Here is an 11,261-nt window from a genome sequence, read left to right as displayed (position 1 = left end):
GAACATGAAAGGATCTTTGAATGATATAATTTTCAAATTATATAAAATCTTATCAATAGTCTAAGGCATCCTCGAAGAATACATTAGGCCTTATATAAAATCTTATCAATATCAAAACCAAGTTGTCGGTGTCAAAACCGGCGGATCTCGGGTAGGGGGTCCTGAACTATGTGTCTAGGCGGATGGTAACAGGAGACAAGGGACACGATGTTTTTACCCAGGTTCGGGCCCTCTCGGTGGAGGTAAAACCCTACTCCTGCTTGATTAATATTGATGATATGGGTAGTACAAGAGTTGATCTACCACGAGATCGGAGAGGCTAAACCCTAGAAGCTAGCCTATGGTATGATTGTTGTTCGTCCTACGGACTAAAACTCTCCGGTTTATATAGACATCGGAGAGGGCTAGGGTTACACAGAGTCGGTTACAATGGGAGGAGATCTTCATATCATATCGCCAGGCTTGCCTTCCACGCCAGGAAAAGTCCCATCCGGACACGGGACGGAGTCTTCAATCTTGTATCTTCATAGTCCGGGAGTCCGGCCAAAGGTCATAGTCCGACCATACGGACACCCCCTAATCCAGGACTCCCTCAGTAGCCCCTGAACCAGGCTTCAATGACGACGAGTCCGGCGCGCAAGTTGTCTTCGGCATTGCAAGGCGGGTTCCTCCTCCGAATACTTCATAGAAGATGTTGAACACCAGGATAGTGTCCGGCTCTGCAAAATAAGTTCCACATGCCACCATAGAGAGAATAACATTTGCACCAATCTAATCTGCTGACGTATTCCGCAGCGTGACATCACGCCACGGCCAGGCTTTTATTCATTTCACTGTTCCACCTCAGCGCGTTTAGCGAGGCGGTTTCCTTGGCACGTCTTGTCAAAGCAGAGATCGTGTCCCCTTATTCCGGGATTCTCATCAATACGGGCGTGGGTAACCCAACCGCGCCATTAACCGCGGCGCTTGGGAGATAAGCGAGTTTTATTAGGCCGGTGGGGGCTCGTAGTTTTGGCCGCCCATATAAGGGGATAAGAATCCGCCCTTTCCATTCATGCCTTCTTCCTCCTTTGCTTATTCGTCCCTGCGCGCTCGAGCTCCAACGCCCAAGCCCGCACTTCCCACCTCAACCTTCTCCAATCATGTCCGGAGCGGGAGGTAGATGGATGGCCTCCTCCGTCACGGAGGTGCAAATCAAAAAGTTGAGGACGGCCGGATACTTGTCTGACGACATCGCGCATCGGCTTCCAGATGCGGGGCAACTCATCCCCACCCCCAGGCCCCATGAGAGGGTTGTCTTTCTCCCTCATTTCCTCTGCGGACTAGGTTTTCCTCTTCACCCATTCGTTCGGGGGCTCATGTTCTACTACGGCCTGGACTTCCACGATCTGGCCCCGAACTTTATCCTCAACATCTCGGCGTTCATCGTCGTGTGTGAGGCCTTCCTCTGCATCCAGCCCCACTTCGGCTTATGGCTAAAGACTTTTAATGTCAAGCCGAAAGTGGTGGGCGGCCGCCAAGCAGAGTGCGGAGGTGCCATGGTGGGCCGAATGGCCAACGTCCTATGGCTCGAGGGCTCCTTCGTGGAGACAATAAAAGGATGGCAATCGGGGTGGTTCTACATCACCGAGCCACGCGACCCCAACTGGGAAGTGGCCCCCGAATTCCGATCTGGCTTTCCCACACGGCTCACCTCCTGGAAAGAGACGGGCCTAACATGGGGAGATTCGGAAGAGCTAACCGGACTCCAAACCTGTATCAAAAAGCTGGTGAGCAAGAACCTCAAGCTCGTCAACATAGTCCAGGTCATGCTTATCCGCCGGGTCCTCCCATGCCAACAACGGGCCTCCAAATTGTGGGAGTTCGATCCGAGACAGCAACCAACCCTGAGCGGGCTCTTCGACCACGTACGAAGATGCCTGGAAGGTGATGTTCAAAGGTGCCGAGGCCCCCGCATCCGCGACCGAGGATCGCGGATTCAGCTCACGGCGCCAGGCCAACGAGGTAAGCTATTCTACCCTTTATGGGACTCTTGTCTTTCATAGTTTGACTCTATGCGGGATCCAAAGTCCCCTACCTTTGACAGGACTGGCTGAAGAAGTCCGGGCAGGTTATCTGTCCGGCTCCCCTACCAGAAGACCCAGCGGACGCCCGATTGACGGGGCTGCTGATTCCGGCACCTCACGTGGTGCCGGAGAAGAAGGCCAAGAAGAAGGCCACGAGGACTCGAAAGAGCTCCCGGCGCCTGGCCGTGTCGAGTTCATCGCCCGACAACCCCGACGCACCCTCCACCTCCGAAGACGAGGAGGAGGAAGAAGAAGAAGAAGAAGCCTCTCCCCCTCCAACGGGGGGAGGAAAGAAAAGAAAGGCCGCCCCAACAGGGGAGTCCGGAGGGTCCAAGAAGGGGAAGACCCTTCTGCCGGACTACGCCTCTGATGCCAAAGAAGACGGGGAGGAATGGCCATCCAGGGTCAAGCCCCTGGCAAAATCGTAAGTGTCCGGCTACCCGAATGACTCATGGCGTTCCTCTATTATTCGATAGTTTCTGACGCCGAATTTTAATTATGTGGTCCACCCAGAGCTCAGCTCGGCGATTCGTCGAGCGGCTCCCTGAATTCATCGGATGTGAATAGCGCTTCACTTCCGACGGACTCCTCCCCGCTCCCTGCGGACGACGCCGAGGTGGAGTCCCAAAAGGGACCGAACCAGGAGGAGGCGGTCCTAGAGGCGCCCCAAGGCGACCTCCCAGACTCCAGGCCCAAAGGGGGCAAAGCCCCGGAGGGATCCAAGTCCGGCCCTGGGCCGAACACTGCTCCGGAACCATCAACGGTTCTAGAGTCCGACAGGCGGCGCCTTCGTAAGAAGGGCAAGCCTACGACGCCGGCGACCTCTGTCCACCCGGAGGCGCCGGACAATTTGCTGGAGGTGCTTAACGGCGCCTCCATCGACGAGGAACACCACACTGTTATGAGTGCGGTGATTCAGAAGGTTCAGTCCGCCAAGAGTGGGCTGACAGAAGCCTGTACAAGCCTGTTAATAGGCTTTGAGGTACGTGTTCAAAACACATAAAAAATGTTACCGCATAGATATTAGCCCCTGATGCTCACTTCGGCGTTCAGAAAAAAAAGCCGAGCTGAGGATCTAAAAAGATATACACAGGAGTCTAATAAAAATATGTCAATATGGGAATGCAGGCTGCGCTGCTGACCTCTGCCGCACTGACTGCGGAGGTCAATGCATTGAAGGGAAGCCTCGAGCAGTCCGAGAACGAGCTCGGCCGTGCGAAGAAGCAACTCGAGGACAAGGAGGGTATGTAATACCGCATGTAAATGTATATAGAAATACTTGGTTGCAAATAATGACAGGACCAACTTAAATGTTGCAGGGGCCACGGCCGAGGTGGTGACCCTGAAGGAGGCGGTCTCCAAGGCCGAAAACAGTGCGGCCCTGGAGCGCACCGAGCGAGAGAAGCAGGAGGCGTGGGTGGTGGAGGTGCGGCAAGAGCTTCAGGCTCTCGTGGAAAAACACGAGAGTTTGGAGCGTGACTCGAAGACTCGAGAGTCCGAGCTCGCCTTGGCTCTTGAGAGTGCCAAAAACGCTAAGGCCGAAGCCCAGAAGGCCCTCCAGGAGATCAAGGCGATGAAGAAGATAGCGGCGGGTAAGGCATTCTTTATGCAAAGCAAGAATATAAAAGTTAATTATCTGCTACTTACCCGAATCCGGAGCTCTCCAGGAGCATTCGCCGATCTACCCCGTAGTGTGTCTGATGCCGCCGCATACTACCGAGCCGAAGAGGGGAGCTCGACGGAAAAAGTGTTCTGGTCTCAGTATGCTGAGGCCGAACATCCGGTGCCCCTGAGCGACCAGCTGAAGCAGCTGGTCGAGCTCCAGAAGGTGGCCGAACAGGCCCTGAAGGGCCTCATAACTCGGCTGTGGCCTGGAGAAGCCATGCCTGGGAGCTACTTCGGTCTGGTGCGGCGGCTGGTGGACGCGTGTCCGTGGATTGAGGTCGTCAAGTGCTCCGTCTGTATCGAAGGTGCCCGTCGGGCCCTTGCTCGTGCTAAAGTGCACTGGGGCAAGCTGGACGCTGAGAAGCTTTTAACGGATGCGCCACCGCCGGGCAAGGAGTATCGCACGCCCGAGATGTATTATAAGGGCGTTCTGAAGGGTGCTCGCCGTATAGCGGACGAATGCTCCAAAGATGTAATTTTTGAGTAGGCTCGCATCTGTTATCATGTACGCTGAAAACTCTGTTCATATGCGTTAAGCAACGCTTGTTAATTTAAAATATTACCTTCTGTGCGGCCGTTTATCAAATCTGAGATATGCAAGTCATCGGCTTCAACCCCCATGCCACGAGTGCTGGGGTGTTCGGGATAAACCTGAGCACTCTTGTTCCCATTCTTTGGTCCGTCTAGGGAGGCGCTCAACACAACGAACCAGACCGTCGGACTTATAGTGCTTTATCACTCTCACTTAGCCATAGAATTCTATAATTTTGAATTTCGGCGAAGCCCCTAGTATTCGGAAGACCGAGTTCGGGGCGCTATCCACGCCTAGGCCGGATAAGTCCGGTTCCTCGCTCTAAGCGGCATAAGTCTTCAAGGACTCGAAAAACCTCATGAACAGCGACCGGTCTCTCGCACTATCATGACGGTCAGTTTTAGCTTTCTCTACTGAGGTGTTAACCCAGCTCAACTGGGGCACAATCGCAGTAGTTCTCCCAGTGCTACCTTAGCCAACATTGCGGAACGTAAGGTACCAAAACATGGGAGCCGGGCAAACCCAACTATTGACCAAAGACATGATTCGGAGCCGATGCATATAGTGCTATAAGTTCGGGGTGCCGCACTCATGAGAGTGTTTGGTCTTCTCACACCATGTTATGGGGTGCTTAAGCCCCTGGTGTGTTGGCCGTACCAAAGTGTACGGTTGCAGAATGTCATGACTGAACATATTTGTATATAAAAAAAATAGATGAGTAGAATAATAGATAAGATCTATGTATTGTTTATTAAGAAAGGGCTGCTGCGAAAGCAGAACGATACAAGTAGTGCGATAAGCAAGAGATGGGATTATTTGACATGTCCCCCTCCAGGGGAAAGCTGCGGGTTTTGTAAGTAAAGACATGTATTTAACTTGTTATAGAGGCCACCTGGACATTCGACGCGGCTTGTCCTCACCCTGGCTGTTGCATCGTGTGTTCGGCGAGTGTATTGCCGGACAGGCCTTCTGAGTAGTTGGGTCCTAAAAGTATATATAAAAAAAGAAAACGACAGAATAGGGAGCCCCTAAGTGCGGTTGAGCCGCATTCTGGGCGTGCCGTAGTTGTGCCCCTCCCCTTATGCCCATGGTATTTTCAAAGCGTAATTATGTACGCGTGGTGCCGATAGCACCATCTGACGAGGGTTGGGGTTGGGGCCGCACTGCTATGCATGCTCGGATCGTGCCAGCCGGCTCTGTTGTAGGTTGCTTCGGGCGCGCTTGATGTTGTCCGGACGTTTAATACCCGGATTGGAGAGCTGCCTTGAGAGGCTGCTCTGTACTTCTGCCGCCAGGGCCGCGGTGTGCTCTTCCGTTCGGAGAGAGCGTTCGGTGTTTCCATTTATCGTGATTACTCCGCGAGGGCCTGGCATCTTGAGCTTGAGATGTGCGTAGTGCGACACCGCATTGAACTTTGCAAATGCGGTTCGTCCGAGCAGGCGTGATAGCCGCTGCGGAATGGGACTATGTCGAAGATTAACTCCTCGCTTCGGAAATAATCCGGGGATCCGAAGACCACTTTGAGTATAACCGAGCCTGTACAGCTGGCTTCTACACCTGGTATGACGCCTTTAAAGGTTGTCTTTGTGGGTTTAATCCTTGAGGGATCTATGCCCATTTTCGGCACTGTATCCTGATAAAGCAGGTTCAGACTGCTGCCGCCATCTATTAGGACTCTGGTGAGGTTAAATCCGTCGATAATTGGGTCTAGGACCAATGCGGCGAATCCGTCGTGACGGATGCTAGTGGGGTGGTCCCTTCGATCAAAAGTGATCAGGCAGGAGGACCATGGGTTGAACTTTGGGCGACTGGCTCCAACGCATAGATGTCCTTGAGAGCATGCTTCCGCTCCCTTTTGGGGATGTGGGTTGCGTATATCATGTTCACCGTCCGCACTTGCGGGGGGAATCCCTTCTGTCCTCTGTTGTTCGGCGGCCGGGGCTCCTCCTCGTCATCGCTACGCAGCCCCTTGTCTCTGGTTTCGGCACTTAACTTGCCTGCCTGCTTGAACACCCAACAATCCCTGTTGGTGTGGTTGGCTGGTTGTTCGGGGGTGCCGTGTATCTGGCATGAGCGGTCGAGTATCTGGTCTAAGTTGGATGGGCCCGGAGGGTTTCTTTTGAATGGCTTCTTCCGCTGACCGGGTTTAGAGCCTCTGAATCCGGCGTTGACTGCCGTATCCTCAATATTGTCGTCGTTAATGCAGCGCTTGTGCTTGTTGCGACGTGACCTGCCGTTGTTGTCCTTGGTATCCGAATTACCAGGGCTCTTGGTTATGTTATTGCTACGAGCTAGCCAGCTATCTTCGCCCATGCAGAAGCGGGTCATGAGTGTTGTGAGGGCTGCCATAGATTTCGGCTTTTCCTGTCCTAGGTGCCGGGCAAGCCATTCGTCTCGGATGTTGTGCCTGAAGGCAGCAAGGGCCTCGGTGTCCGGACAGTCGACTATTTGATTTTTCTTAGTTAGGAACCGTGTCCACAATTGCCTGGCCGATTCCTCTGGCTGCTGGATTATGTGGCTTAGGTCATCGGCGTCTGGTGGCCGCACATAAGTGCCCTGGAAGTTGTCAAGGAATGCGGATTCCAGGTCCTCCCAGCAACTAATTGACTCTGCCGGCAGGCTGTTAAGCCAATGTCGAGCTGGTCCTTTAAGCTTGAGCGGGAGGTATTTGATGGCATGTAGATCATCTCCACGAGCCATGTGGATATGAAGGAGATAATCCTCGATCCATACCGCAGGATCTGTTGTGCCATCGTATGATTCGATGTTCACGGGTTTAAAGCCCTCGGGGATTTGATGATCCATTACTTCGTCTGTGAAGCATAGTGGGTGTGCGGCGCCCCTGTATTGGGCTATATCACGACGCAGCTCAGATGAGCTTGGTCTGTTGTATTCGGCCTCGCTGTACTTATCATGTGCAGCGTGACGGCTGGCATCACATGAAGCGGGGCGCCCATGCAATCCGTAGATCGATCTTGCTTGCCTTGCCTTGTTCTCCAATATGTCTCGCAGGTCTGTTGCGTCTCCCCGTACTCTGGTATGTGTTGAGCGGTGTCGGGGTGCGGCTTGGGTCGAGGGCCTGAAGGCCTCTCTGTCGCGGCCACGGGGTGGCCGATTGGGCGCATCGTACGCTGGTGATGTAGGTTTAGTTGCTTCCTCCTCAAGTTGGGGTAGCAGCCTGCGCTTTGGGTAGCTTTTGGAGGGGCGCTCGAGTTTATACTCTTCGGCTGCCAGGACTTCGGTCCATCTGTCGGCTAGCAAGTCTTGGTCAGCTCTAAGCTGCTGCTGTTTTTTCTTGAGGCTGCTTGCCGTGGCCATAAGCCTGCGTTTGAAACGCTCTTGTTCAACGGGATCCTCTGGCACGACGAATTCGTCATCGTCGAGGCTTGCCTCGTCTTCGGAGGGAGGCATATAGTTGTAGTCCTCAACCTCTCTGTCGACCGCTCTCTCATGAGGGTTGGCTCCTTCGTCCTCCTGCACTGAATCCTGCTAGAGGGGGTTATCTTCGGCACTGTCCGGCGTGTTGTTATCTCTGGTGCCGGAATCGCCGTTTTTTGCTTTGGCGGGACTTAGAGTGGCGCCGCTGACGTCGGCGCTTGGGTTGCTTCTTGGAGGGGTCATTCTCTGTTTTTTCCTCGCCATCCCCTGCTTTGGGGGTGTCCATCATGTATATGTCATATGACGAGGTGGCTTTCCAGTTCCCTATAGGTGCTGGTTCTTGGTCGTCTCCTTCATCGGTCTCCATACCGTTGATGTCTTCGGAGTCAAAGTCGAGCATGTCGGTTAAATCATCGACGGTGGCTACGGTGGGTGGTGGGTGGGCCTCGAATTTCTTCGTCGTCCGCATCCCAACCATGCTGACCGTAATCCGGCCAGGGCTCTCCTGACAAAGAGAGAGACTTTAGTGAATTCAGGATATCGCCAAAGGGCGAGTGCTTAAAGACGTCCGCGGTGGTGAACTCCATGATCGGAGCCCAATCGGGTTCGATCGGAAGGGGTGCGGAAGATTCGGAGTCCGGAACGGAGTCTGGCACCTTGGAGTCACGGGCCTTGCAAAGGACTAGGCTGTTATTCGGCTCTATCGCCGTAGAGATTGCGGCTCCTGGGGCGGCGTCCAACCGTCCATCCTTTGTTAGCGCAGTCGGCTCTGAGCTAATAGTCGGAGCGGACTCTTGAGCGGCACTCTGGGTGCTGTCCGGTGGCAGAGCTAGATCATGCCCATCGAGACAGTGCGGCGCGCTCGGCCGTGGCTCAAATCCGTCGAAGATCAAGTCCCCGCGAATATCGGCCGTGTAGTTTAAGCTTCCAAACCTGACCTAATGGCCTGGGGCGTAGCTTTCGATCTGCTCCAGATGGCCAGACGAGTTGGCCCGCAGTGCAAAGCCGCCGAATACGAAGATCTGTCCGGGGGGAAAAGTCTCACCCTGGACCGCGTCGTGATTGATGATCGAAGAAACCATCGGGCCTAAAGGTGACGACATAGAGGAACTCTCAATGAAAGCACCAATGTCGGTGTCAAAATCGGCGGATCTCGGGTAGGGGGTCCCGAACTGTGCGTCTAGGCGGATGGTAACAAGAGACAAGGGACACGATGTTTTTACCCAGGTTCGGGCCCTCTCTGTGGAGGTAAAAGCCTACTCCTGCTTGATTAATATTGATGATATGGGTAGTACAAGAGTTAATCTACCATGAGATCGGAGAGGCTAAACCCTAGAAGCTAGCCTATGGTATGATTGTTGTTCGTCCTACGGACTAAAACTCTCCGGTTTATATAGACACCGGAGAGGGCTAGGGTTACACAGAGTCGGTTACAATGGGAGGAGATCTTCATATCATATCGCCAAGCTTGCCTTCCACGCCAAGGAAAGTCCCATCCGGACACAGGACGGAGTCTTCAATCTTGTATCTTCATAGTCCGGGAGTCCGGCCAAAGGTCATAGTCCGGCCATCCGGACACCCCCTAATCCAGGACTCCCTCACAAGTGATCTATACGAGTTCAAAACGAGAAACTAGACCCACTCACGGCACGACATGCCTGTCTCATTTGGTCCATCGGTCAAAGCGCTTCCTCTTCTTGGCATAACAATAGAGTATAGTACTATTTTTTTAGAATGCTCTTGGCATGTCGCTAACATGTGATGAGTTAACCGACCTCAATAGACGGCAAAAATGCCAGCCCGCTGCACTTTGAGAGAGACGAGGAGCGAGAAGCGATACAGGCTGCTGGATTACTAGAGCTAGGTGTCGCACGGAAGCCAAGAAATATGGTGATAATGTGGTTAGCTATGTACTAGTATGATGTAACTACACTGGGTTGCCATGTTTCTTGCTCTTCCAGTCCACTGTGGAGATGATTGGTTGATTTTATACCGCTGAATAATATAAAATATTATGAGTGCAGATGCTCCACCACAAGGTTGATTGCTCCTTCTCGGTCGTCGGGAATCTATGTTCTTCTACTCTTTTTTTTACGTGAACTTTGTTCATCATTTTGCCAACATGCGAGACATCTAGCATCAAGGTGCACGTGTCATGCAAGAAAATGGAGATAATCAGATAAGCAATGCGTAAGTGAGTCGTGCACTTCAATGGCACCTAGTACTACGCAATATTTTTTCTCCTCGATGGCACGTGAATAGTGCATGTACTCAGCGACGGAGCACGGGATGGTAGCCATGACATGGACAACCCTTTTTTGGAGAGAGCACATACTAAATAACTTTGATGTGTCCCGTCAACTCGCAGAATGATGAGAAGCTTGCTTACTACGCGTTCTCCCTCGCCAACGCATGCGTGTTGGCTCGCGGCACAAGGAGAAACTTTTTCTTACAAGCCGCCTGCCCACCTATAGAACCGCCTCGCGCTGGCCAATTCCTCTCCAAACACCTAGGGAGGCGGTTGAACAGAACAAGTCTAACTTGCTCCAATTTAACCCACATGTTTGGATACTTTAGGGCTATTTGAGCCCCAACTATCTCAAACTAACTCTAACCCATGGATCCAAATAGGGACAAAGTTAATCTCGGAAAACGCATTAAGCCCTATATACATGGACAAATGGAGTACATGATACGTACTAGCAAACGCTCACCATTGGCAGTAGTTCATTGGTTGGTTTCGATTTTTGATTCAGTTGCTGGGCTGCTACCGCCAATATTCACGTGTGGTTGTTTCTAGAGTAAAAAAAGGAGGTACTAGTACTTACTGTGGGAAAGGTGAAGTGATGGTTGATTCGCCCGAGCAACTTATTACTCTGGGAATATGGGAGTACCAGCAGAGTCAAGAAACAGAGAAATGATGGTTTCTTCATCGGAGCAACTTACTGTGGCGAAGGCGGGGCTCTGTGATTTGATAGCTCACTAGTCATTACTATTGCGGTGCAACGACCGGGGTGAATCTTTCCCTGCAGTTGTACACTCAATATTGCTGCATGGCAGGTGGAGCCGGATGAAGGATATCCCACATGTCGGCGAAACAAAGTTGAATTGTTTCTGGCATTGCTATCAATCCTTCATGATTTGTTTATATGTACGAATAATTTTAAAGAAATTGTACTGTGATGCTATGCAGGTTTCAACTTTGGTTCCCGCAGGAAAAAAAGTTTTCAACTTAGGATTCATGTGTCTTGCCTCAAGATTATCTCGTTACAACATTCCATCAAATACAAATGAAACTACCATCGCTGCTAATGCATCTCAATGGTTCGTAGATCAGTGCCAATATTCACATCACAACTTAAGACAAAGTTTTGAGAAGGTGTACAAATAAAGAAAAATATATAATTGATCGATGTTGTTCGTAGGCATGGCTCCATTTCCTTGGCATGGTGTTCATTGCTTGGCAGCTAGTTTCACCCAGCTCTGTAGCCAAAAAGAGGTGTATGGAGGACACCACAAACTGATCATTTTGTGCAGCTCCACTAAAATCGAGCGGATCATCCCTGTTTGCAAAGATACCCAGTCAGTGTGATTACAACAATAGTGGAACTTGATGATGA

The sequence above is a fragment of the Triticum dicoccoides genome, chromosome 5B (assembly GCF_002162155.2).
Source record: "Triticum dicoccoides isolate Atlit2015 ecotype Zavitan chromosome 5B, WEW_v2.0, whole genome shotgun sequence".
Classification (NCBI taxonomy): Eukaryota; Viridiplantae; Streptophyta; class Magnoliopsida; order Poales; family Poaceae; genus Triticum; species Triticum dicoccoides.
This window is presented reverse-complemented; position numbering follows the sequence as displayed.